Source organism: Heterocephalus glaber, unplaced genomic scaffold (genome assembly GCF_053883595.1).
Source record: "Heterocephalus glaber isolate CG9 unplaced genomic scaffold, H.glaber_assembly_v1.0 deba00001442, whole genome shotgun sequence".
Lineage (NCBI taxonomy): Eukaryota > Metazoa > Chordata > Mammalia > Rodentia > Bathyergidae > Heterocephalus > Heterocephalus glaber.
This window is the reverse complement of record NW_028258296.1, coordinates 38543636-38567078: the sequence shown is the minus strand read 5'-3', so window position 1 is coordinate 38567078 and position 23443 is coordinate 38543636. Positions and strand designations below refer to the sequence as shown.

Sequence of the window (23443 nt, the reverse complement as noted above, 5' to 3'; positions counted from 1 at the left end):
TGAGCTGTATGGCTAGAACATGTATGTGAATATGGTAAGTGTCACTACTCAAATTCTGTCATCCAGTTTAAAAAGCAGCCTTAATGTACTGCAGATTCAGTTTAGACTCTAGTTGCTTGATGAATGGTAAAAGTTTACCTCCAAAAGTCCATATGAACAATGACACATTTTATATATTATTAGTTATTGGATCCTTGGACTGGTATTTAAATATATTTTTCTTGTCAAATGGGCCAAACTGAACATATTACCTAATGAGTGGATATATCTCAATAGTGCTATAAAAGAGACGCTGACATGCCCTATCAGTTTTATAAAGTTAAAGAATCTCCATTTTATTGTTCAATAATATAATAAAAATCTAAAGAATAAAGTATTCTTAGTTAATGCACTTTACACCTCAATGATTTACTCAATATTTATTTACACCTTTGTACTTTTATGACCTTTCTGCCCTCCACTCCCTCTTTGGGGCTGGAAAAAAAATATATAGTTTTATCTTTTAAAATTTATCTTTTATCTTTAAATTTATCTTTTAAAATTTAGCTAAATGGCCCTTGTGATAAAATCCTTCCTTGTCTTCTACCACAAATAATTCTCCATTCCTTGTCCCAAAAGCTATCTCTACCAAGATATTTATGCTTTGTGTTAAAATTGTCTGTTCTCCTAGGTAGAATATATGTTCTACAAGAGCAAATTCCAACAGAAATTTGCTGCATGAAAATATTCCAAAAGTCTGCAGAGCAAAACCTTCATTTTTTTTTTTTTTTTGGTTCTGGGGATCGAACTTGGGACCTTGTGTTTGCGAGGCAGGAATGACTGAGCTAAATCCCCAGCCCAAAACCCTGATGTTTTGAACATATGTTGCTCTATTAATGTCTAGACTTTAATTTGCTCACCTGTTAAAAAAATACATTTCAACTCTATTATTTCATGTGTATTTGATGTATCAGAGATCAAGACAAGTTACCCATTTATCTGGTTATGTTCTCCATTAATTTCTGCTAATCCTTTACAATATGTTTGAAATAGGAAATTATTTTTTCTTTGAAATTGAATGTATTTGTAAAGAATTATTTCTCATTTTATTCTTCTTAGGCATTACTTTTTGGCTTTGTCATTTTTTTCCACACAAATTTCTTATTTTGAATCTACACCTGATTATACATTTCAATTTTCCATCATTAACAGACCCATACCCCCTACTCTTCTTTGAATAGGTATTTAATTACACTAATAGCACTAGGAAAATGTGAAAAAAGTTGTTTTACACAGAGTTCTATTTCTTTGCCTTGATTTCAAACAAATATTTTCCAGTTTATCAAAAACTTTTGTGTATTTGAAAATGATAAAACTTAGCGGTAGGGTTTTGTATTTGGTCTGATACTTTATTCAAAATATTTCTGAAAACTCATCTTCCTAATTTGACTTTAAGTTTTGCAAATCTTAACTTTAAATTCAGAAAATGAAGAAAACACAACTATATTTGCACAAGAACTTTGAGACATTTAAAATGCTGACCTATTGTACATGTGCAACATCCCATATTCCCAGGCAATGCTTAAATTATGGCATTAAAACACATGAAAACATTTAGATTTGTTTATTATTTGGGTTTATTAATAGCTGAGTAGTCACTGAGTAAAATTTATGAAAAACAAGCTCAATTGTATTTTTCTTCAGGAACCAAACAGTTGGTGTAAATTTTTAAATCCCATGGTGATCCCATGTATGGCTCTTAGGAAACTGTAGATTTTATGCTCCATTTCATATGAGAGGAGTTAATTCTAAGCAATTTTACCAAGATATGTTGGTAGCATTACTAAAACATAAAATTAACTTAAAATATGTAGAATGCAAATATTAAGTAAATAAAATGAAAAAGATATCTTTACATTATCCTTCTTTAAAGAACAAAAAAGGATGCCAACATTCGAAAAGTGTTCAACGTGACAAAATTAACTTCTTTTAGCTTTTTATCTTATCTGGAATTTTGTTGTATGTCCATTATTTTATGAAAAAATTTCATGAGCCTTTAAACTAAGTCACTGGTTTCCATTAAAAATATAGTATAAAATAGTATAATATATATAACAGTATTATAGTATTATAGTATTACAGAATAACATAGTATATAATATAGTATAATAGTATTATAGTATAATAAATATTATAGTATAATAGTACAAAAATATAGTAAAAATTGTATAGCATTTCTTTCTGAGAATAATTTTTATTTCTAAATATTTATTTTTACTTTGAACATATTGTCTCTGAAAATATTTTGTTGATTGCTTCATGAGTTGAATTTCTAGTTTAATATTAAGGGAATAATTTCATATGCAAGGGATATATAGTAATAGTCTCATCTGGAAGATAGACAAAGATGGAAATTCATTAAAATACAAAACTAGTTTTGAACAGAGATGAACTTTATGACACATATTTCCTATATGAAGATGGCAGAGCTAATCTCTCTAAACCTCTATTTTTCATCTTGATCTGGAAAAGATACTCAGAATTATTCTGTAGATAACATGTGAAGATTAAATGAAATAATCCTTTTCTGTTTTTTTTTCTTAGTCAGGATGGTATCTATATACAAGAAGAAGCATTAATTGTGGGAATGATGGGTAGAGATGGACCTCAGAACCATGGGCTGTTCTCTTGAGTTCTCATTGGTCATTATTGTGCCTTCTCGGTTCTCATTGGCTTACTGGTTACTGACTGTCCTTATTGGCATGTACTGTTGAAATCTATCTGAGTTGATGACATATATGGAAAGATGGTGTGAGGATACAAGGCAAAGACAACATCTACAACCCAGGAAGAGAGCTCTCACCAAGAACCAAATCAGTAATCACCTTGATCTTTGACTTTCCAGTCTCCAACTTTTGAAAAATAAACTTGTCTCATTTAAGCTGCTCAGTCTGTGGTATTTGTTATGGTAGAACCTGTGATCTAAGAAACATAGTAATGACAACTTATAAAGTTCAAAGCAATACTGATCATAGATAACTGCATAATGTACTGTTTATCATACTTATCATTAGGACATAAAAATAAGCAAAAAGTGTTTAAAATGCAAAGCATGTATTCTCAATTCCTCTATGTCTAAATATTATAGTAGATGATATCTGGTTCACAGTAGGCTTTACCTGAAAGAACTTTGCAGATTTATTAGACAAAAAAATACAGAAAAAAAAAATAGACTAATGTAAGATGTTCTCTCAGATTGCCCTTTGGAAAATGTTGATACAGGTGCTCTGTCATAGAATACCTAATTCCCTTTCTGAACTTTAATCAATAGTACAGATTGTTCCTTTCTAGTCTTCAGCCCTATGTGTTCCCAGGATAACAAATACTTTACAATCATGTGGTTACTTTTATCTCTCTTACCATTATTGGGCAAAGCTATGTTATTAGACAGTGGTGTGAAGTTAGGAAATACTTAACATATGATCTGGTGATATTTGCATTTTATTTGACTTTACTGGAAAAATAATATTTATTTCAAGGAAATACATTTTTTCAGGTTTAATTTTTTATTAGTCCATGTTTGCATTACATGATGATTACATCCTTCGTGGGGACTTAGTACATGTACATAACACATCTCATTTCCTTTTTTCATCCCCTTTCCCTTCCCTTTCTGAATATCCCTCCATCTCTAGACTCCCCATCTCATTTGAAAAAAATCTATGTACCTACTTTCTAGTATCTATTTATTATTTTGCTCTTCATTTATAATTTCTATTTCTCAGCAGGATTTCAGCATCATGGCCAATCCTTTGTGGTCCATAAGCAGCTTGGGTATAACCCACAAGTCAATTTCTGAAAGCATATTACAAAATGGACAAATTAATGACCTCATTCACAAATCTTGATATGATTAAGGGAAACAAACAAACATAAATTTTAAAAAATGGTCTGAGAGAGTTTCATATGAAACATAAAATTTGTTCTAGTTTTGGAAGATAGGGTAAAATAAAGCTAAACAGAGAACAAAAAAGCAAAGCAAAGACACCTAAGAATGAATAACCAATATAAGACTGGTTATAGTGTTTAAAAATAATTTTAACAGGAAATATTAATTTGGCAATACCTTTTAATCAAACTAGCTGTTTCTTCTAGCCTTATTCCCATTGACCATGGTCATTAGTTTTCAAATAAAATGGAGATGTTTATTTCTGGTAACTTTGTAAAAATCTACTCAGTGCTCAAAATGAGTATGAATAAGTACATTGAAACATTGCTATGTTTGTTTCAAAATACAGTATTCGATTCATTGGAATAAAACTAAGAACATGACTTGGCATTTAAATATGGAAGGCTAGTTCCTAATCAGGTTTCTAATTGAGTGTGTGATTGGTGTGTTCCTGGAAAATTTTCTACTCAACAAGGAAGCAAAAACAGGGAATCTGGTGCTCAGATCTTCCTTTGGAAATGTTCCCTAGGCTTTTGGCTGAGTACAGTGTTATTTCATTGAAAAGAATATCACACTTAAATGTATAAAAGTTCAAAGTAATAATTTAAGGGCTTCATTTCTACAACACCCATCTTGTTCATTTTTTATATCATTTCCTATCCTTATTTAATGGCTGTAATATCATATCAATTACAATGTGAACTATAAGCCAGGTGTGGTAGTGTGTACATGTAGTCTTAGCTACTTGGAAGGCTGAGATGGTAAGAGTGCTGCTAAAGTCCAGAAGTTTGAAGCCAGATTGGGCAACAATGGGAGATCTCTTAAAAACAAAAATTTTAAACAGAAAGTTTTATTTTTTCTTCTATTCTTTATACTATTACTTTTGTGCCTAGTGTTTGGATACTCTTAATCCTGGATTGTTTATTTCATAATATTAACTTTGTCATAGTTCTCTTGATGCTTGGTTGATTATTCAGATTTAGACATAAAGAATTATAGTGGTTAGAACATGAGTTTTGTTTTGTTTTGGTACCGGGGATCGAACTCCGGTCCTTGTGCTTGCGAGACAGGCAGCAGAACCACTGAGCTAAATCCCCGGCCCTAGAACGTGAGTTTTTGTGAGTTTTCTATGTAGTCACACACGTCTCTCACTTCCTGCACACTGTATACTCTTGTACACACTGACCCTGTTCTCACATCAGAGGTTTTGCATTTTCCTTTGATTAACATGTTCTTCCTCTGAATGGCTTTCCCCTTCAATGCTTTTAGGTTTCTGTTCAACATCATCTTCTCTTTATGTCCTTCATGGCCATATTTTCTACCACCGCAGCACCATTTCATCCATAAGCTCTTTTTATTTAATCAATTTTTGTGTCTCACTTGGCAATATGTAATGAGAGTTTATCAATTAGATATTTGTTCAATGTAATTTCTCTAGTAAGATATAAAATATAAAGTTCACAAGACTAGTAACATTGCATGATTCACTGCCATATTCCACTTATCTAGAACTCCAGTTTAGTGAAGTTAGTCAATATTTGTTTATTGGGTAAGTAACAAATATGTGCACCTTTTCCAACATATACACACATGGCATGAGATGGCTGAACTCTGGGCTCTGTATAAATACGTGGATATTGACCATAAGCAAGTTTTTCTTTCAGGCCCTGGTTAGGGAAGGACCTTACTGGCTCAGGGATCCATTTATTATGAAAATAAAAAGGTATTCTTTAGAACTTTCTTAATAATTTCTTTGTTTTCTTTGTGGTAGTTGAGAATTGTCTCAAAACTATTCTTAAATCTACCCTCTGCCCCATGTTGAGTCAGGAAAATCACTCTTTTTGTTTAGAAACCAATTCTCAAGGCTGTGCCAAGAATAAATGCTGCAGCTAGCTGACACACATAAAACAGGGAAAGAGCTCTTGATCAATTACCCTAAATATATGACCTAACCCTCTTTTCTTTTAACCATCCTAGGTAGCTACTTGAATACCTATCTGAGCCTCTACCAGCAGGGACTCCCACACAGCCTTCTCCTAGCTATGCTTTGAGAAACCATAAATTAAGAGCAATAATCTCCAATAATTGTTTTTTTTTCAGTATAAATCTATAGCATTTTAGAGGGTTTGAGGGAGAAAGGAAAATATTTGTGTCTAGTCTACTATATTGATCTTAAAATAATATTTAAACCAAGAGACTTTTAAGAATTTACTTTTCAACATTTTCTCCTATGGATGCACCAGAAGTACATCCAGAATGCTAAATTAATAGCTTTACTGGAGCTTCTTTATTTTCTATATTAACTTTCCATATTATTCCAGTGTTAGGTTAACAAGACACAGACTGCAGGAAAAATTCAAGTTAACTGCAAAAATGAACTTGTACCTCCTATATAAAAGACAACATCACTCAAAAGAAAATAAGCATTACCCAAAACCTTAATCAACTTCAGAATTCCACCTCTGCCTCATAATCTAAAACCACAACACACACGTTTCTGAGACATAACTCTCCCCTCAAACTTCTTTATACAGCCTATTTTTAAAGCCTAGAAAACTTTTCTGTGGCCACAAATATGACTAAATTTACAATCTATTCTAACAAAGGAAGGAAAAACAATACATTTTTTCTCATTTACCCCACACTGAATTATATTTTTGTCTCTTAATGATCAAATTAGTCTTGTAACTTGAGCTCTTCAACTAAGTTCCATGAACTAAATTGTTCAGATTGCTTTTCTTTACTTCTGTTTTTGGTAAAGTTTCTCAGACTACAGCATTGAAGAAGTTTGGATAAGTGCAAGCAAGATAGGTAGGGTGTCAGCAAGCACTCTCCAAGTTCCAGTGCTTGTCCTGCACTCTGGAATACTCACCCTCCAGTGACTTCAGTCAGAGAAAGGGACTACAGAGTATAAGCCAGGTCTCAAGTCCATCCTAACACCAACTGTCTTCCAGAGTTAAGCTACAAATGATCTTACCCTTGTGGGTGGGAGATGAGTAATGTGACGTTCACTTAATTTTTTGGCTCCTGCTCTGATGTAGGTGGTGCTGGTCAACACGTTCTCTGGTAGGCTCCCTTTTAAAAGCCTCTTTTTGCTCCAGGAGGGGGAAAAAAAAATTAAAGCTGAAAAAAATATCACAATTGAGATCAGGAGCTAACAACTGGGAAGATAGTCACACAATTCTTATAACATAAGAAATGATATTTTTAATTCAATACTATTGTCATAATTAAATATAAGAAAGGTAAGAAACACTATAGGGGATTAAAAGGTATTTTTATTTTTTAATTTTTACATTTTAATTTACATTTTTCATGTATGTTTGTGATACAACATTTACATTTACTTTGAGGAACTGGTATATGTATATATCATATCATGATCATTTTCATTCCCTTTGTATCCCCTCCCTCCTTGCCCTTCCCCACTCCTGCTAATCACCTCCCAATCTTTACAAAGTATATATATATATATTGCATTTCTCTGTCCAGCCGTCTGGTGGTGGGTATCTAGGCTGTTTCCAGAGTTAAGCTATTTTGAGTTGTGCTGGTATAAACATGGCAACACATATGTTGCTATGATATGATATCTTTAACCCTTTTGAGAATATTCTCAGATATATAGCTGGGTCATACAGAATTTTTATTTTTATTTTTTTGAGGACTTGCCATACTGATTTCTATAGTGGTTATACTAATTTACATTCTCACCAAAAATGTTGAAGAGTTCCTTTTTCCGTACAACCTCACTAGCATTTGTTATTTTTTGGGTTGGAAGCCAATCTGATTGGAGTAACATGGACTATCAGGTGTTTTGATTTTCATTTCCCTAATGGCTAAAGATTACAAATATTTTTTCATGCACTAACTGGTCCTTTGTACCACTTTTGACAAGTATATATTCAGTTCACTAGACCATTTTTTGATTGGATCATTTAATTTGTTTTGAGGGTTTTTTTGTTTTTTATATATTCTAGATATTATTTCTCTATCGAAGGAGTAGCTGGCTGAATATTTTCTCATTAAGTAAGTTGTCTCTTCAAACTGTTAATTATTTACTTTACTGTGCAGAAGCTTTTTAATTTTATATATATAATCCCATTTGTTCATTTTTGATATTATTTTTGTGTTCAATATCTTCAAAAAGAAGATACCTGGGTATCAACCTGAGCAAAGAGGTGGAAGACCCCCCCTAACAAAAATTATAGAGCTCTGAAGAAAGAGATCAAAGAGGATAGACTATGTAAAGAAATCTACTGTTCTTGGATGAGCAGAATAAATAATTTTAAATGGCCATATTAAATAAGCTGTAAATTTAAAGCAATCTCTATTAAAATACTAACAACTTTCTTCACAGAACTAGATGAAATAATTCTAAAATTTTCATAGAACTAGAAAAAGCCCAGAATAGCCAAAGTAATACTGAGCAACAACAGCAAAGTAGGTGCCACCACACAATTTTGGATTTTGAGTTATAGTAGAATGCTACAGTAAAAAAGAGACAGAAACAACAACAAAAAACAAAGAAAAAATAGTATTGGCACAAAAATAGACAGAGATTAATGGAATAGAATCAGCCCAAAGCACCTTCAGCAAGTCAGGTGGACCAAATGAATTAAAACTAAACATTGGACAATGTAAAGTTGATCAAATTAGGAAGATATATGGTAAATAGGATGTTTGTCTCCTATAACAAGGTAATTTAAACTAGAAACACAGTGACTAAATCATTTAAATATTTCTTTAACTATTTTATAATTTAAATATTAAATATTTATTTTGAATTTTGGATTTTAATAGATGAGTTTGATTCCTAAATTGACTATAACAATATAAATTGAGTTATAAAATCTCTAGGCCTTAATTTTCTCATCTTAAAAAATAGGAATAAGAGTATCATCAGGGTTATCTTAGTCCATTTTCTGTTACTGTAATAGCATACCTGATACTTAGTAATTTAAATGGGAAAATTTTTACAATTTTGGAGACCTGAAAGTACAAAACAATGGTGGTAGCTTCTGGTGAAAGCCTTGTGATTCTTCAATTCATGGTGGAAAATTGGGAGGGCAAGTGAATTTGTGCAAAGGAGACAAAACACTAGGGGTAGCCTCACTTTATAATAATCTATTCTTGCAATATCTAACCCATTCCATGAGAAAAACACCAATCCCTCACAGTAGTTGAAGAACTTCTTAAATGCTCCACCTTCCATCACTGCCATATTTGCAATCAAATTCTAACGTGAATTTGAAGGAGGCATACCATATTCAAACCATAATGATGGTGATAAGATGTATACAGATCATGCTAATGTATGTAGATCATGCAAAAATGCCTGTTTTGCAAGGTCAAAAGTCAGAAGTTATTGTCAAAAGACCTAGGTTTGAGTAATAACTCCCCACTTACTTTTTGCTTCTTTCAAGTTTATCTTAATCTTCAATATTTTAATTCATACTATTAAAACTAAGGCTTTACTTAAATGTCAAGATGTCTTTCTCTTTATTACATTGCCAGAATTTAAGAGCCTTAATTCAAAACTAAAGCCAGTCAATTACTTTACTGAAGATTAATTAATGAAGCAAGTTTATTCATTTGACTGAATTTTTGTCTTTTGCTTGCCAAGATCTCCTCTTGGTATGAAACTGTAGACCCAATGGGCAACATTGGTTGATGCCCACATTTAACTCAGTCTCTAGTATGTATTTTGACCAAATATTTATATGCAGCAGTAGTTTATTTAACATGAATAAAGATCAAATATACAAATTCTTTACAAAGGGTGAATTATAGCTTTTAAATTTTACTCTCTAGAAGAGCATTATTAAACAAAAAAAGAAATCACCAAAAGGATCTGTTTTCTTTCCAAGACTTGTCTTTAGCTAAGGAGGGATTTGTATATTTTATTGAAAAGTTTTTTTGATAAACAGTTGAAAAAGATAACATAAATTTATAATTTAAAAATACATAGAAGGAATTTGACTCATAGACAACAGTTTGGTAATTTTCAGCTTGTCTGTTGCTTCCAAAAGTGATTACTTTCACAAACCATGGTTGTGACATCGAAAGAGATTGTTTTTCTTTATTTTAGTGTTCAGCAACAGGAAGAGCAAGTTGATGTAAAGTGATGTTTGCTCATTTTCCTTCTGTCTCCAAGCCTGGCTGTAGAGGTTGAGACTGCTATAGGAAAAAAAAAAGGAAGTTTAATTTGTACATTCTAAGTATTTTCTTATGGTCACTGGTACAATGATAAAATGTCTCTAGTTTTTACCTTCTTACAACCAAATAAACATACCTTGACTATAAGTAAATTTTTTCCTGCATTCATATAATCAATAACCAAATAAAAATCTCATGGATTACAGCAGATTGAAATTTCTTTTCCATATTTATGATCATAGTTGTACAAATAACTTGCTTGCCAAGTTTATTATATTATTCACCTCATAGTCAATGTATCATTCACATTTCTTTACATTCAAGAATAAATCCACATTTCAAAAAATTGGCTACTATGTCTTAGGTTGAATGCACTATATGGTAGCAAAACCACAGTGTAAACAAACCCAAAGGAAAGCATGAAAAATTCTGTGGGATACTAGCCAATGTTTATATATCAGGAAAAGAGAAGTGAACTGAGGTTAAGGATACATATTTTGCCTTAGATTGATTACATGTGGATTTAATGAGCTGTAAGAGAGAGAACTGAATCCTAAACCTTGCATCGCCTATACTATTTCCCTAGATCAATCCTTGTTATGGAAATAAAGTATATTACCTTTGAGAGGATGAGAGAGTTCTAAGGAGTGTGGAGGGGATTTATTTTATGATTTTGGTTCTTGAACTCAATCACTTGTTTCCCACTCCCATCTTTTCAAAGTTGTTGTGACATGCAATTAGTTGTGCACATGACACATTAATTCTGACCTCAGTTATTTTCTCTTTTTGAATGTACAAAAATTGCCATTTTGAATTTAGCCTCATGTTATATATTCTACAATAAAATTATTTTTCCAAAGAATAATTTTAATCTTTTGAATTATATTTTAATATTATAGGCAAATAATTTTAATTGAACTATTTCTCATAACCATATTTTAAATCTCTTTTTTGATTTATTCCTTAGGCATTGAAGCAGTTGAAGGACCTCCTATTAAAAAAAATCACACATATGTATAACACTGACACATACAAATACTTGATTTCTATATTTCTCTTCTTCAGCCATCCTTTTGAAAACGCAATTTACAGTCTCCACATCTTCACTTTCCATTCATTTTTTGTGTAAGGACAGCCTCTGTTTTTATCAACTGACTAAAATCGCTTTTGTTAATTCAAGTTTTCACTTTATGGTTGCAAAAACTAATGGATGTTTTACTTATTTCTATTCACCATACAGAAAAATTTAGTCATTTCTTTCTTACATTAATTTCTTTTATGTTAGCTAGCTTCTCTCATTTATCTCCTTTAGGATTGTTTTGTCCCGGTTTCCCTCAAAGCTTTTCTGAATGTACATTAGATATCTTAGGGTTGTGTCTTGGGCTTTCTCTATCTCACTCTATCAACTTTTGTGAAACATTGAATCAATTTATGTGGTTTCAATCACCACATGATGTAGTACTTCCCGCGTCAATGTTCTTACTCAGACACATATATCTAAATGTCCTCTGGACACTTTCATATGAGTATCTTACAGTCATTTCTAGACTAATATGTTCCAAACTGAACTTTTCACCTTCCCCTTACTCCTCCACCCATGAAATGACTTTCTTCTATATTCTTTCCCTCTGCAAGTAACATTAGTTTCTATTGAGTATCCAAAGCTAGAAATTAAGATATAATTTTTACTGTTTATTTTTCTTTATCCTGAAATCCCAATATTAGCAAAGTTTGCCATTCTCATTCTGAAACTATGTTAGTTTCAACCACCATTGTTTCTCAACTAGATACTACAACAGTGTCCTAACTAGTCTTATTAATCTATATCTTCAGTTAACTTTTACAACACAGTTTTACTTCTCTTTAAAATAAAAAAACTTATGTAATTTTTAAAAACTAAAACCTGTTCACAGATTTCGATTATACTTAGAAAAGAACCCAAATATATTAGTGTGACACAAAAACTCCTTCATTATTCAGACACTGCTTATATTACCAGCCTTACATCTAGCTCTTTCCTGTTTGTATACAGTTGTCCCTCTTATATACACTAAGACACATACATGCACTGTAAGTCCTAACTATATTAAATTGCTTTTAAATTCCTAAAGCACATTTATTGTTCTTTTTTACTTGGCTATCAACTCTTCTTTCAGATAAAACCTTAACTGCTTGATGTAGAATGTCTGCCCAAATTCTCATGTGTTCAGATGTGGGGCTTTTAGAAGGTAACTGGATCAGGAAGATGCTATACTCATCAGTGGATTGATCCATTGATGAGTTCATAGCTAACTGTGCTATTAGCAGTTGGATCTTGGTTGGAAGACTTGTGTAACAAGGAGTGTGCCTTTGGAGAGTGTATTGCTCTACCTGTTTTCTTTCCTTCTCTCTCTCCCTACTGGCTGTCATGAAGTGAGGTGAGCTGCATTTCTTTAAAATGTCTTTCCACTATGCTATTTCTTCCTTCAAACCATGGATTGAAAGTCCAAAATTGTGAACCAAATTAAACATTTCTTCCTTTAAATTTTGTGTGTTGGCTATTTGGTCCCAGCAACAGGAAATGAAAATTAGTACCAAAGAAGTGGAGTCATTGCTGTAACTATACCTTACCATGTGCTTTAGAAGACTTTGGAAAGAGTTTGAGGGAGGAGCTTGGAAATGCCAGCTAGAGAAGGCCCAGAAAACTATAAATAGAGTTTGATGGGTGACTTTGTTTAAGTTCAGAAGACCAGAATATTGGTAGGAATAAAGACAGTAAAGTCCAGGCTCAGGAGATTTGAGATGGGAAAGAAGACTCTCATAGAAATTGGACTAGTCTTTGCATGTTTCATTATTGCACGAAACTTGTCTACATTTTTTCTATGTCCTGAGATTGCAGAAAATTGAGCGTAAGAGCAGTGGACTAATTGATCTGGTAGAGAAAATTTCAAGACAGCCCATCATTCAGGTGTGGCATGGGTACTGTTGGCTGCTTTTAGCAAGATGTATAGTAAGAATTAGGAGCAAACAGCAAAGCAGAAAAATTTGAATAACTTAAATTTTGTCACAAAAAGAACCACCTGAAAAATTGGGGTAAAAGTAAGGGTGATTGAGGAAGATATTAGGATATTAGCACCATTAAAAAGAACACAAGTACTTAGCATCAGAAAAATAAGAAAAATATTTTGAGGGGAATCTCAAAAAATGGCTAGACCCTCCCCCTACCACAGGGTCAAGGTTGTAAAAGGGAAAATACATTTGAAAAACTATGCTTTAAGAAGTGACTTCTAGGATGCCACCTAGGGAAGTGTTCTCTGAGTTTAGCCATTCAGGGACTCAGATATAGCTGTAGAAATGGTCTAAGGGGGTCAGTCTTCTGCTTGAACTGATAGCAGAACTTGATGTCATCCATGTGGCACTGGTTTTTCCAAGCATGCAGAATAAAACATTGTGAGGTTATGGAATTTTTCAGCTAAGTTTCAAATTACGACCTGGGAGACCAAACAACATGTCACTGAAAGGGTGATGTGTGAAGCTGTGAGAGTGAGGCTGAAGGTCCAGTGGAGACCCCATAAAGTTGGAGAAGCCAGGAATGTGTATAGTCTGCTGGGGAAAACTGAAGGCAATGAATATTGCTAGCTCAATACAAAAGCCTTGAGGGCTGTAACTAGCAAGTAGTAGGGCCAGGACTGTCCACGTCCTTGGGAGTTCACATATGGCCACAAACTGCCATAGGTAATCAACATAAAGCTACAGGATTTATTGTTTATCCTGCTAATTTCCACTCTTGCATTGGTCCAATTGTTTTCTAATCTCCCATTACTTCCTTTTACCCTGTGCCATGTTAAAAGTATTGTACTTTCTTTTTTATTGTTCTTTCTTTTTTATTTTCATAAGTGCTCACAACTAAGATTTTGTCTTTATAATAATCTAGTCTATAGGACTATAATAGTAGGACTATATAATCCTACTATATATAATTTATATGTATAATAAATTATATATAATATATATATAATCCCACTATATATAGTCCTATATAGTAGGACTATATAATCTAGTCCATAGGACTATAATCTAGTCTATAAGACTATAATAATAGTCTTGAGTCTCAGAGGACATTTTGGACTTGGAGTTTTCAGCACTGCTGAAACTGATAAGGCATTGGTGACATTTAGAGATGGACTAAACACATTTTACATAGAGATGGACATGAACCTTTTGGGGCCAGGGGCTGAGTGCTGTGGTTTAGATCTAGAATGTCCCCCAAAAGTTTTATGTATCCAGGTGTGGGGCTTTTGGAAGGTAATTAATGATGGAGACACTGTACTCATAAGTAGATCAATCCATTAATGAGTTTTTAGCTAAATATCCTTTTAGGATTAAGACCTGGACAGAAGAAGTGTATCATTGGTGTTGTACATCTGGAGGATACATCTTCCTCTTGGCTCTTTGCTTCTGACTCCTGGTTGCATGAGGTAAGCAGACTTCCTCTGTCATGCCTTTCTACATTATCACTTCTGCCTTGGTGCCAGGTGACCATGACTGAAACCCTGAAATGTGAACTAAATTAAATTTCTCCTCCTTTAAATTTTGGATGCCATGTATTTGTCCCAGCTGATTAATATGATTGCCTATTTGAATTGTACATATTCTCCCACTAGACTAAATTCTTTAGTTCTGTCCATCTTATTTACTACCTTATCCAACAAACATAAATAACTGCTGGTGAGAGTGTACACTGGTGCAACCACTGTGGAAATCAGCATGGAGATACCTCAAAGAACTAGGACTGGAAGTACCATTTGACCCCGCTATTCCACTGCTGGGGATCTTCCCCAAAGAATTAAAAGAATCTTACCACAGTGATATATGTGCACCCATGTTCATAGAAGCACAGTTTGTGATAGCTTTTAAACTTGGAAAGAGCCCAAATGCCCATCAACTGGAAACTGGATCAAGAAAATGTGTTTTTTTTATAAAATGGAGTACTACTCAGCCATAAAAAATGAGAAATGAGAGACATTTATAGCTAAGTGGATGCACATTGAGGCGATACTCTTAAGTGAAATAAATAGGAAACACATGTATAAATACCGAATAGTTTGTCTGCTGTGAGAAACTGAAAGTGTAAATAAGGACTAAAATGTATAATAGGTAATGTGAAATAGGAAGAAAAGGGACAAAGAGGAAGGAAATGGGAGGGCTAGGGGAAAGGATAGAAGGGAATGGGATTAATATGAGAAAATGGAAAAATAGGAACAAAATTTTTGTAAATAGGGAGGGCTGGAGGGGTTGAAGGGAGGGCTGGGCAAGGGTGAAAAACAAGAACCAAGAGAGACTATGTAAAGGTGCAAATTTCCAATGATGAATGTCATTATATTGTATACCTAAAATGTACCAATGATTAGATGAATAATCGATAATGCAAAATAGGAAGAAAAGGTCCAAAGGGATAGGGGTAGTGGGAGGCACAGGGGAACGGAAAGAAGGGAAAGGAAAAATGATGAGAAATGGAAAAAATGGAAATAAAGTCTTTGTAAATATGGAAGGGTGGAGGGCATGAAGGGAGGGCTAGGAATGGGGAAAAAATAAGAACCAAGATGCCTTGTGTAAAGGTACTATTCCCAATGAGAAATGTAATTGTGTTGTATACCTACAATGTACCAATAAAAGAAGTTAATAAAAAAAACCATAAATAACAAATCTCCATATATTCTCAGTAAATATTGATTGAGTGGATATATAATGTAAAATTTGTCAAATAATTGAAATTTATTACTCGTGCATATAAATGAACTTTTAAATATGCATTTATCATTTTATTTCAAAAGCCCTGGCTGTGAAAAAGTTTGGTAAATCCAGATATAATGTTTAAGATTCATCCACACTTATATCATGAAACAATAATAGTAGTTCCTGAAAATTTATCAGCTACTGTATTTTGATTTTTAATATCTGTATTATAGCAAAGTTATTTTGGCATACAAATAAATCTGATATTCTTTGTTTTTAAAGTCAACAATGCTAATGTTTACTTTCTCTGATATAGTCTGGCAAGAAACAATTCAGTGAAACACAAACATACCTTAAGAAGAAGAGGAAGAAGAAGCCTCTTCTAAAATTGGGTTCACTGGCATTGTGAGCCATCTGAGAGGCCTGAAACCAGAAAACAGAGGAGTAGTGGGCCACTGAAGAAGTTGTCAAGATGATGCCCACACCAGTTATACTATTGAAAGAGGGAACTGATAGCTCCGAAGCCATCCCACAGCTTGTGAGTAACATCAGTGCCTGCCAGGCTATAGCTGAATCTGTAAGAACCACTTTGGGTCCCCATGGCATGGACAAGCTTATTGTGGATAGCGAAGGCAAACCAACAATTTCTAATGATGGGACCACAATTTTGAAACTTCTTGATGTTGTCCATCCTGCAGCAGACTTTAGTGGACATTGCCAAATCCCAAGATGCTAAGGTTGGTGATGACACCTCCTCGGTGACCCTGCTGGCTGCAGAGTTTCTGAAGGAGGTAAAACCATACATGGAGGAAGGTTTGCATCCCCAGATCATCATCTGAGCTTTCCAAATAGCTACACATTTGGCATTTAACAAGATCAAAGAGATTGCTGTGACCTTCAAGAAGCAAGATAAAGTGGAGCAGAGGAAGCTGCTGGAAAAGTGTGCCATGACAGCTCTGAGCTCCAAGCTGATCTCCCACCAAGAAACCTTCTTTGCTAAGATGGTGGTTGATGCCATGATGATGCTTGATGATTTGCAGCAGCTTAAAATGATTGGAATCAAAACGGTGCAGGGTGGAGCCCTAGAGGAGTCACAGTTGGTGGCTGGTGTTGCATTCAAGAAGACTTTCTCTTGTGCTGGGTTTGAAATGCAACCTAAAATGTGTAATAGCCCCACAATCACCTTATTAAATGTTGAACTCGAGCTGAAAGCTGAGAAAGACAATGCCAAAATCAGAATCCACACAGTGGAGGATTATCAGGCAATCGTTGATGCTGAGTGGAACATTCTCTATGACAAATTAGAGAAAATTTATAATTCTTGATCCAAAGTTATCTTGTCTAAACTCCCCACTGGGGATGTGGCCAAGCAGTACTTCACAGACAAGGACATGTTCTGTGCTGTCCACGTATCTGAGGAGAATTTGAATAAGACAATCATGGCCTGTGGAGTCTCAATCTAGACCAGTTTGATTGCTCTATCTGGAAATCTGCTGGGCTGCTGCCAGCTGTTTGAAAAGACCCAGATTGGAGGTGAAAGGTACAATTTTTCACTGGCTGCCAGAGGCTGACTTGCAGCTTCATCCTCCCCCGTAGTGCACAACAGTTTATGGAGGAGATAGAGTGGTCCCTGCATGACACCATCATGATTGTCAGGAGGGCCATCAAGAATGATTTAGTGGTGGCTGGTGGTGGGGCCAATGAGATGGAGCTCTCTAATTACCTTCAGGATTACTCAAGGACTATTCCAGGAGAACTACAGCTATTGATTGGGGCATATGCCAAGGCCTTGGAGATTACCCCACGCCACCTATGTGACAATGCTGGCTTCGATGCAACAAATATCTTGAACAAACTGTGGGCTCGGCATGCCCAGGGAGTCATGTGGTATCAGGGGACATCAACAATGAAGACATTGCTGACAACATTGAAGCCTTCATGTGGGAGCAAGCTATGGTATGGATCAATGCCCTGACAGCAGCCTCTGAGGCTGCATGCCTTATGGTGTCCTTTGATGAGACCATCAAGAACCCTCACTCCACAACCCCCCATGAGCACAGAGGAGGTGAGCCACTGCCAGCTCACAAGAGGAGGCTTTCGGGCCACTGTACCCTGCCGTGAGCACAGAGGAGGTGAGCCACATGGGCACCAGCAGCACACCCCCACCCTCTGTTGAAATGAGAAGACACATAAACAAGTTTCAAAACCAGACTTCCAGATCACCAAGAACAACCCCAAAGGGAAATGAGATGGAACATTGTGATACTCAACCACCTGGATTCCCTGAACTGGCAACAAAAGAGGATCTGGAAAAAATGAAATCAGAAATAATTTCTCAGATAAAAACAGATTGTGCCCATAGTGCAAGACATGATTAATAAATCTAGAGAGGACACAAATAAAAAAATAGAGGATCTGAGAAACATGATGGAATCCCAACATAGGAAACAAATGGAATCCATAAAACAGATGCAAATAGATTTCCAGGAGAATAAAAACTTCACTGTAAGTTTACCCAGCAGAATGAACCAATGTGAGGACAGAATTTCAGATATAGAAGATAAGATTGCAATTAGTGATCAGGAAAAGAAAAATTTCTTTAAAATTATAAGGGACCATGAGAAATCAATCCAGCAGCTGCTAGATGATTCAAAGAAGAATAACATAAGAATGATTGGAAGTCAATGAAGGTACAGGAGAGAGTACAGATGACATAAAAAACAAAACAAAACTGTTCATCGAAGTGATGACAGAAAACTTCCCAAGCAGGGGAAAAGAACTTGAAATACAGATAAGGGAGGCATATAGGACTCCAAATAGCCTTGATCAAAAAAAATCTACACATAGGCATATAATTGTTAAGATTCCAGAAACCCAACAGAAGAACAAAATTCTACAAGCAGTGAGAGAAAAGAAACAAATCATATACAAAGGAAAGCCTATCAGAATCACAGCAGACTTCTCAATGCAAACCCTCAAGGCAAGAAGAGCTTGGAGTGATGTATTGCAAGCCCTAAAAGAAAATAGCCTCTAGCCCAGATTGATGTATCCTGCAAAATTATCTTTCAAAATTGATGGAGAAATAAGATACTTTCATGACAAATAGCACCTGAAGAACTTCATGAATACCAAACCAGCACTCCAAAAAATTTAAGACAATATCCAAGAAACAGACAATGAGGATCACAACCCAAGAAAGCCCAGAAGAATGAATCTGTCAGGTGCGACAAATGAAATGTAAAGAGGGGGAATCTAACAAACAGAGAAAGTCATGACAATGATAAATCAATATGTATGAGTTATAACCATCAATGTTAATGGTCTCAATTCACCAATCAAAAGAAATAGACTGGCAGAATGGGTCAAGAAGCAAGATCCAACATTATGCTGCATACAAGAAACACATTTAATTCAAAACAAAACTCACAGTCTGAAAGTTAAAGGGTGCAAAACAATACTCTATGCGACAGGAACCTGAAAAAAAGCAGGAGTAGCTATCCTGTTTGCAGATCAAGTGGATTTCAAACAAAAATCTGAAACACTCTGGTCCCAAGAATTTCAAATAAGGGGTACTCAACTTGTATGTACAAATCTGTTGTGAATATGTTTTTTCATTCCTCTCAAGTAAAAACTTAAGAACAGGAGTGTTGGTTCTTAACAGTAATACAATAAATTTCTATATTGTTTTCCAAAATGGTTTTGTCAATTTACATTCACATTAGCAGTATTAGAAAGTTCTAACTGGTTCACACCTACGCTGACATTTGTTCTTTTAAAACTTCTAACTTCATCTCCCTAATGAGTGTATAATTCAATCTTGTCATTGTACTGGTTAGTATTTTTCTGATTCTAGTGTTGCATACCTTTCCTTGTGCTGTATTGGCTCTTTATCATCTTCTTGTACCTAATTTTTAATTGGGTTGTCTATTAATGAGCTGTGAGAGTTCTTCATATATTCTGGTCATAGGTTATATGCATTATAAATATGGTTTGTTTAAGGACTACTTTTCATTTTCTTAATGATGTCATTTAAAGTTCTAAATTTTGATGGAATCTCACTTATCAATATTTTCTTTTATATATCACATTTTTTATATCCTAAGAAATTCTTGCCTACCCTAAATTCATAACCATTTTCCCTTATAATTTCTTCTTAAAGTTTTATAGTTTTATTCTTTCATTTTTAGGTTCAAAGTTCCTTTCAAGTTATTTTTATGTATGGAAATAAAGGGTTAAGGTTAATTTTTTATATATGGATACCAGGTGTTCTAGTGCCATTGACTGAAAACACTATCTTTTCCTCTGCTGTTGAATTGAGTTTATATTCTATAAAATGTTACTGTTGAATAATCTTTCAAAACTCAGTGGACCATATATATGTGGTTCTATTTCTAGATTTTTATTCCAATGATCTATATGTCTTTCCTTATACCAACACTGCCTTGATTACTGTAGCTTTTGAGAACATCTTAAAATTAGGTACTAAATGTATTCCAACACTCCAACACTGGTGTTTGGGTTTTTTTTTTTTTTTTTTTACTTTTCTAGGTCTTTTGTATGCCTACATAACTTTTGAATTTCAATATCCAATTCTTCATTTATAGCAAGTATACATAGACCTGAATTTTTATATGTACCTTGTGTTTTCTAATCCTGCTAAATTCAAATACAAGTTCTAGGGGCTCCTAGAGATTTCTTAGTATTTTCTCTGTAAATGATCATTTCATCTACATATAAAGATTTTACTTCTACCTTGCCAATCCTATTCTAACTGTGCCATTTTGTTGCCAGACTATTTTGGTTTGGGCCTATGTTTCAAATTTTAATGATGAAGAGTAGGTATATCTGCCCTTGTTCCCCATCTTAGGGAGAGAGCATTTTATGTTCTCCATTCATATAAGTCATTTTTGATGGAGGTATGGAGTACATGTCTTTTATCTGTTGAGAAGTTTCTATTCTACTTCTAGTCCCCTGATAGCTTTTACCATGAACAGCTGCAGAATTTAGTTCAATACTTTTTCTCCGACTACTGACAGGATCATATGGCTTTTTCCTTTCCTCTGTTAAAATGATGACTTTTGGGAGTGGATCTTCCAATGCTGAACCAACACTGCCATCCCTATAATAAAACCACTTTCTACATACTGCCAGATCTGACTTCTAATACTTTGTTTTGTTAAACAAATTTCTATCTATGTGTATATTTTTTTCTTCTATTATCTTCATCCAGTGTTAGTATTAGCACAATGTTGATTTCCTAAAATGATGGGAGAAGTGTTCCTTCTTTTTTCTACTTTAAATGTTTGATATAATTTATTAGTTAAAATGTATATGAGCCTGCTGTTGTCATATAGGTAGGTTTTCAACCTAGTAATATACTTTCTTTAATAGGTGTTATTCAAGTCCTTTTATATTTCCTTCAGTGTTAGTTTCATTAATTTGTCTTCCAAGGTACTTCTTAGAAGTTGTCAAATTTATTTCAAAAAAGATTGTTGTAATATGCTTTCTGTATCCTTTTAAATTCTGTAAAATCTGTGGTAACGTCTCCTAGATCTTGATATTGTTATTTTTAAAATGTATAATTGATATTATGTAATAGGAAGAAAAGGTCTAAAGGAGTAGGGGAAGTGGGAGGTGTAGGGAAAAGGAAAGAAGGGTAATGAAAAAATATGAGAAAAGGAAAAAAATGGAAATAAAATCTTTGGAAATAGGGAAGGGTGGAGGGGGTGAAGGGAGGGCAAGGGAAGGGGAAAAAATAATAACCAAGATACTCATGTAAAGGTACAAGATCCTAATGATGAATGTAACTGTATTTTATACCTAAAATGTACCAATAAACTTATTGGAAAAATAAAAGAACCCTCACTCCACCTTAGATGCTCCCCCAGCAGCAGGCCATTGTTAGGTTGAGGCCACCTCCCTTGAGAGGTCCTACACAACACAGGCTGGCAGCTGGCTGAAGGTGTGCTCACTCTCCCTGGCTTGGTTCATTGGTCTTTTGAAGAAGTGGTACTAATTGGCCTGCTGTCTTCTCACTGGAGGTTATTTAAATAAAACTTAAGACTTAGGAAAAAAATAAAATAAAGTTGGGTTTACAAAAATTAGGTTATTAAATGCTGAAAAATTCCTAGGTGACAGTGGTAAGGGACTCATTATTGTGTAGTTAAAACACATTGGCCAATACAATTAGTAGTGATTTCTGTGGTAGTATATTAGTACACATGTGTAAAAGATTCTCTTTAGCATCTTTGATTTTGTCCTCTAAATAGTTGGTCCTGGAACAACAAATGTGTCATAATCCTTATTTGGGGGAGATAAAGCAGGTATTTCAAAAATTACTGTCTCAAATTTTTATGGGGTACCGCAAATTCTCATAGATTATTTGTTAAAAATACAGAGACTTTCTCATCAGTGTGAGAGATTCTAAACTAATAGATGTGTAGTTGTGTCCATGAATGTTCATTTTATCAAGTTCTTACAGTGGTTTTGGTGTAGGTATTCCAGATGCTGAGTAATTCTAGGGGCCTCACTTCAAGATAATGGGTAAGAACTTTTAGCTGAAGATCCCTATTAAATTTGTATGCATTCTTTGTATTTTTAACCAAGGAACAATAACATCATCCTATGTTTTTTCAAAATATAAAGATGAGAGTGAAAAATGAAAGGGGCTAAATACTCATGAATATATTTACATTTACATAGGAAGAGCCCTTCCTTCAAATAATTCTTAAAGTAAATATTAAAAATTTTAAAAATGCAATTAGCATCTGTGTCATTTTATTTCACACTGTACTTTACTACTCAAGAGATTTCATCTAGGTAAATGTAAATATATTCATAAAAGAATTTATGTAAAATATCTCTGGTTTTCTAATACTAAATTATTTGACTTGCTTAAGTTCTAACATTGTACTTTATGAATTTTAATTATAGATTATTATTACTACTCAAATAAGGAGAAGTGATAGAGTTAAAAGTGTACATTTGAAAACATAAACTTCATACTTGGTAGGCTGAGGCAGGAAGATTGCTGAGAGTTTGAGGCCAGTCTGGGCTACATAGTGAGTTCAAGGCCAGCATGGACTACATTTCAAGAAACAAAAGCAAACTAACAAACAAAGAAACATATGCTTCACTTCTGGTTTTACCACTCATGATGTTACTGAATTCTTTCTCCTCTTAGACTCCTTAACTTACCATCAATTTACCTATATTTATCAAGCATTTTCTTACTGCCAAAATATTGCATTAAATATTGCATTAAAGTCTCTTTGCTTGCTCTTTTGCTGAAGATAAACTTTAGTTCTTCATTAGCATAAATTTTTTTGCTTACAATGATTGCATTGATTAAGCTCAAAGAATTTTTCTTAAAACTCAGTGCTGTAAACTTTTTAAAGATCATATAGTTAACAAACTGCTATAGATAAATATTTCCTAACTTTTTAAAACCTTTCTGAAAATTTTCTCACTAGACTAACATTGTTCTTCTTTATTGAGATGGGGGCTGAATACTAAATTTTTCTCAAGTTCCAACTAGAGTTCTTTATCTTGGCACTATATCTAGCTTTTCTCTGAGAATATGTCATTGCTAATAACTGCCTTATTCTCATAAAATTTCTATTAATTCCATTCAATAATACACAA

General features: G+C 34.0%; 1 protein-coding gene and 1 pseudogene across 3 annotated transcripts in view; both read left to right on the top strand.

Moving 5' to 3' along the window:
- The window catches only part of Col11a1 (collagen type XI alpha 1 chain), a 702155-nt gene that overhangs the window by 259016 nt on the left and 419696 nt on the right, over positions 1-23443 (top strand). The window lies entirely within an intron of this gene.
- Positions 14104-22601, top strand: LOC147827697 (T-complex protein 1 subunit eta pseudogene; annotated as a pseudogene).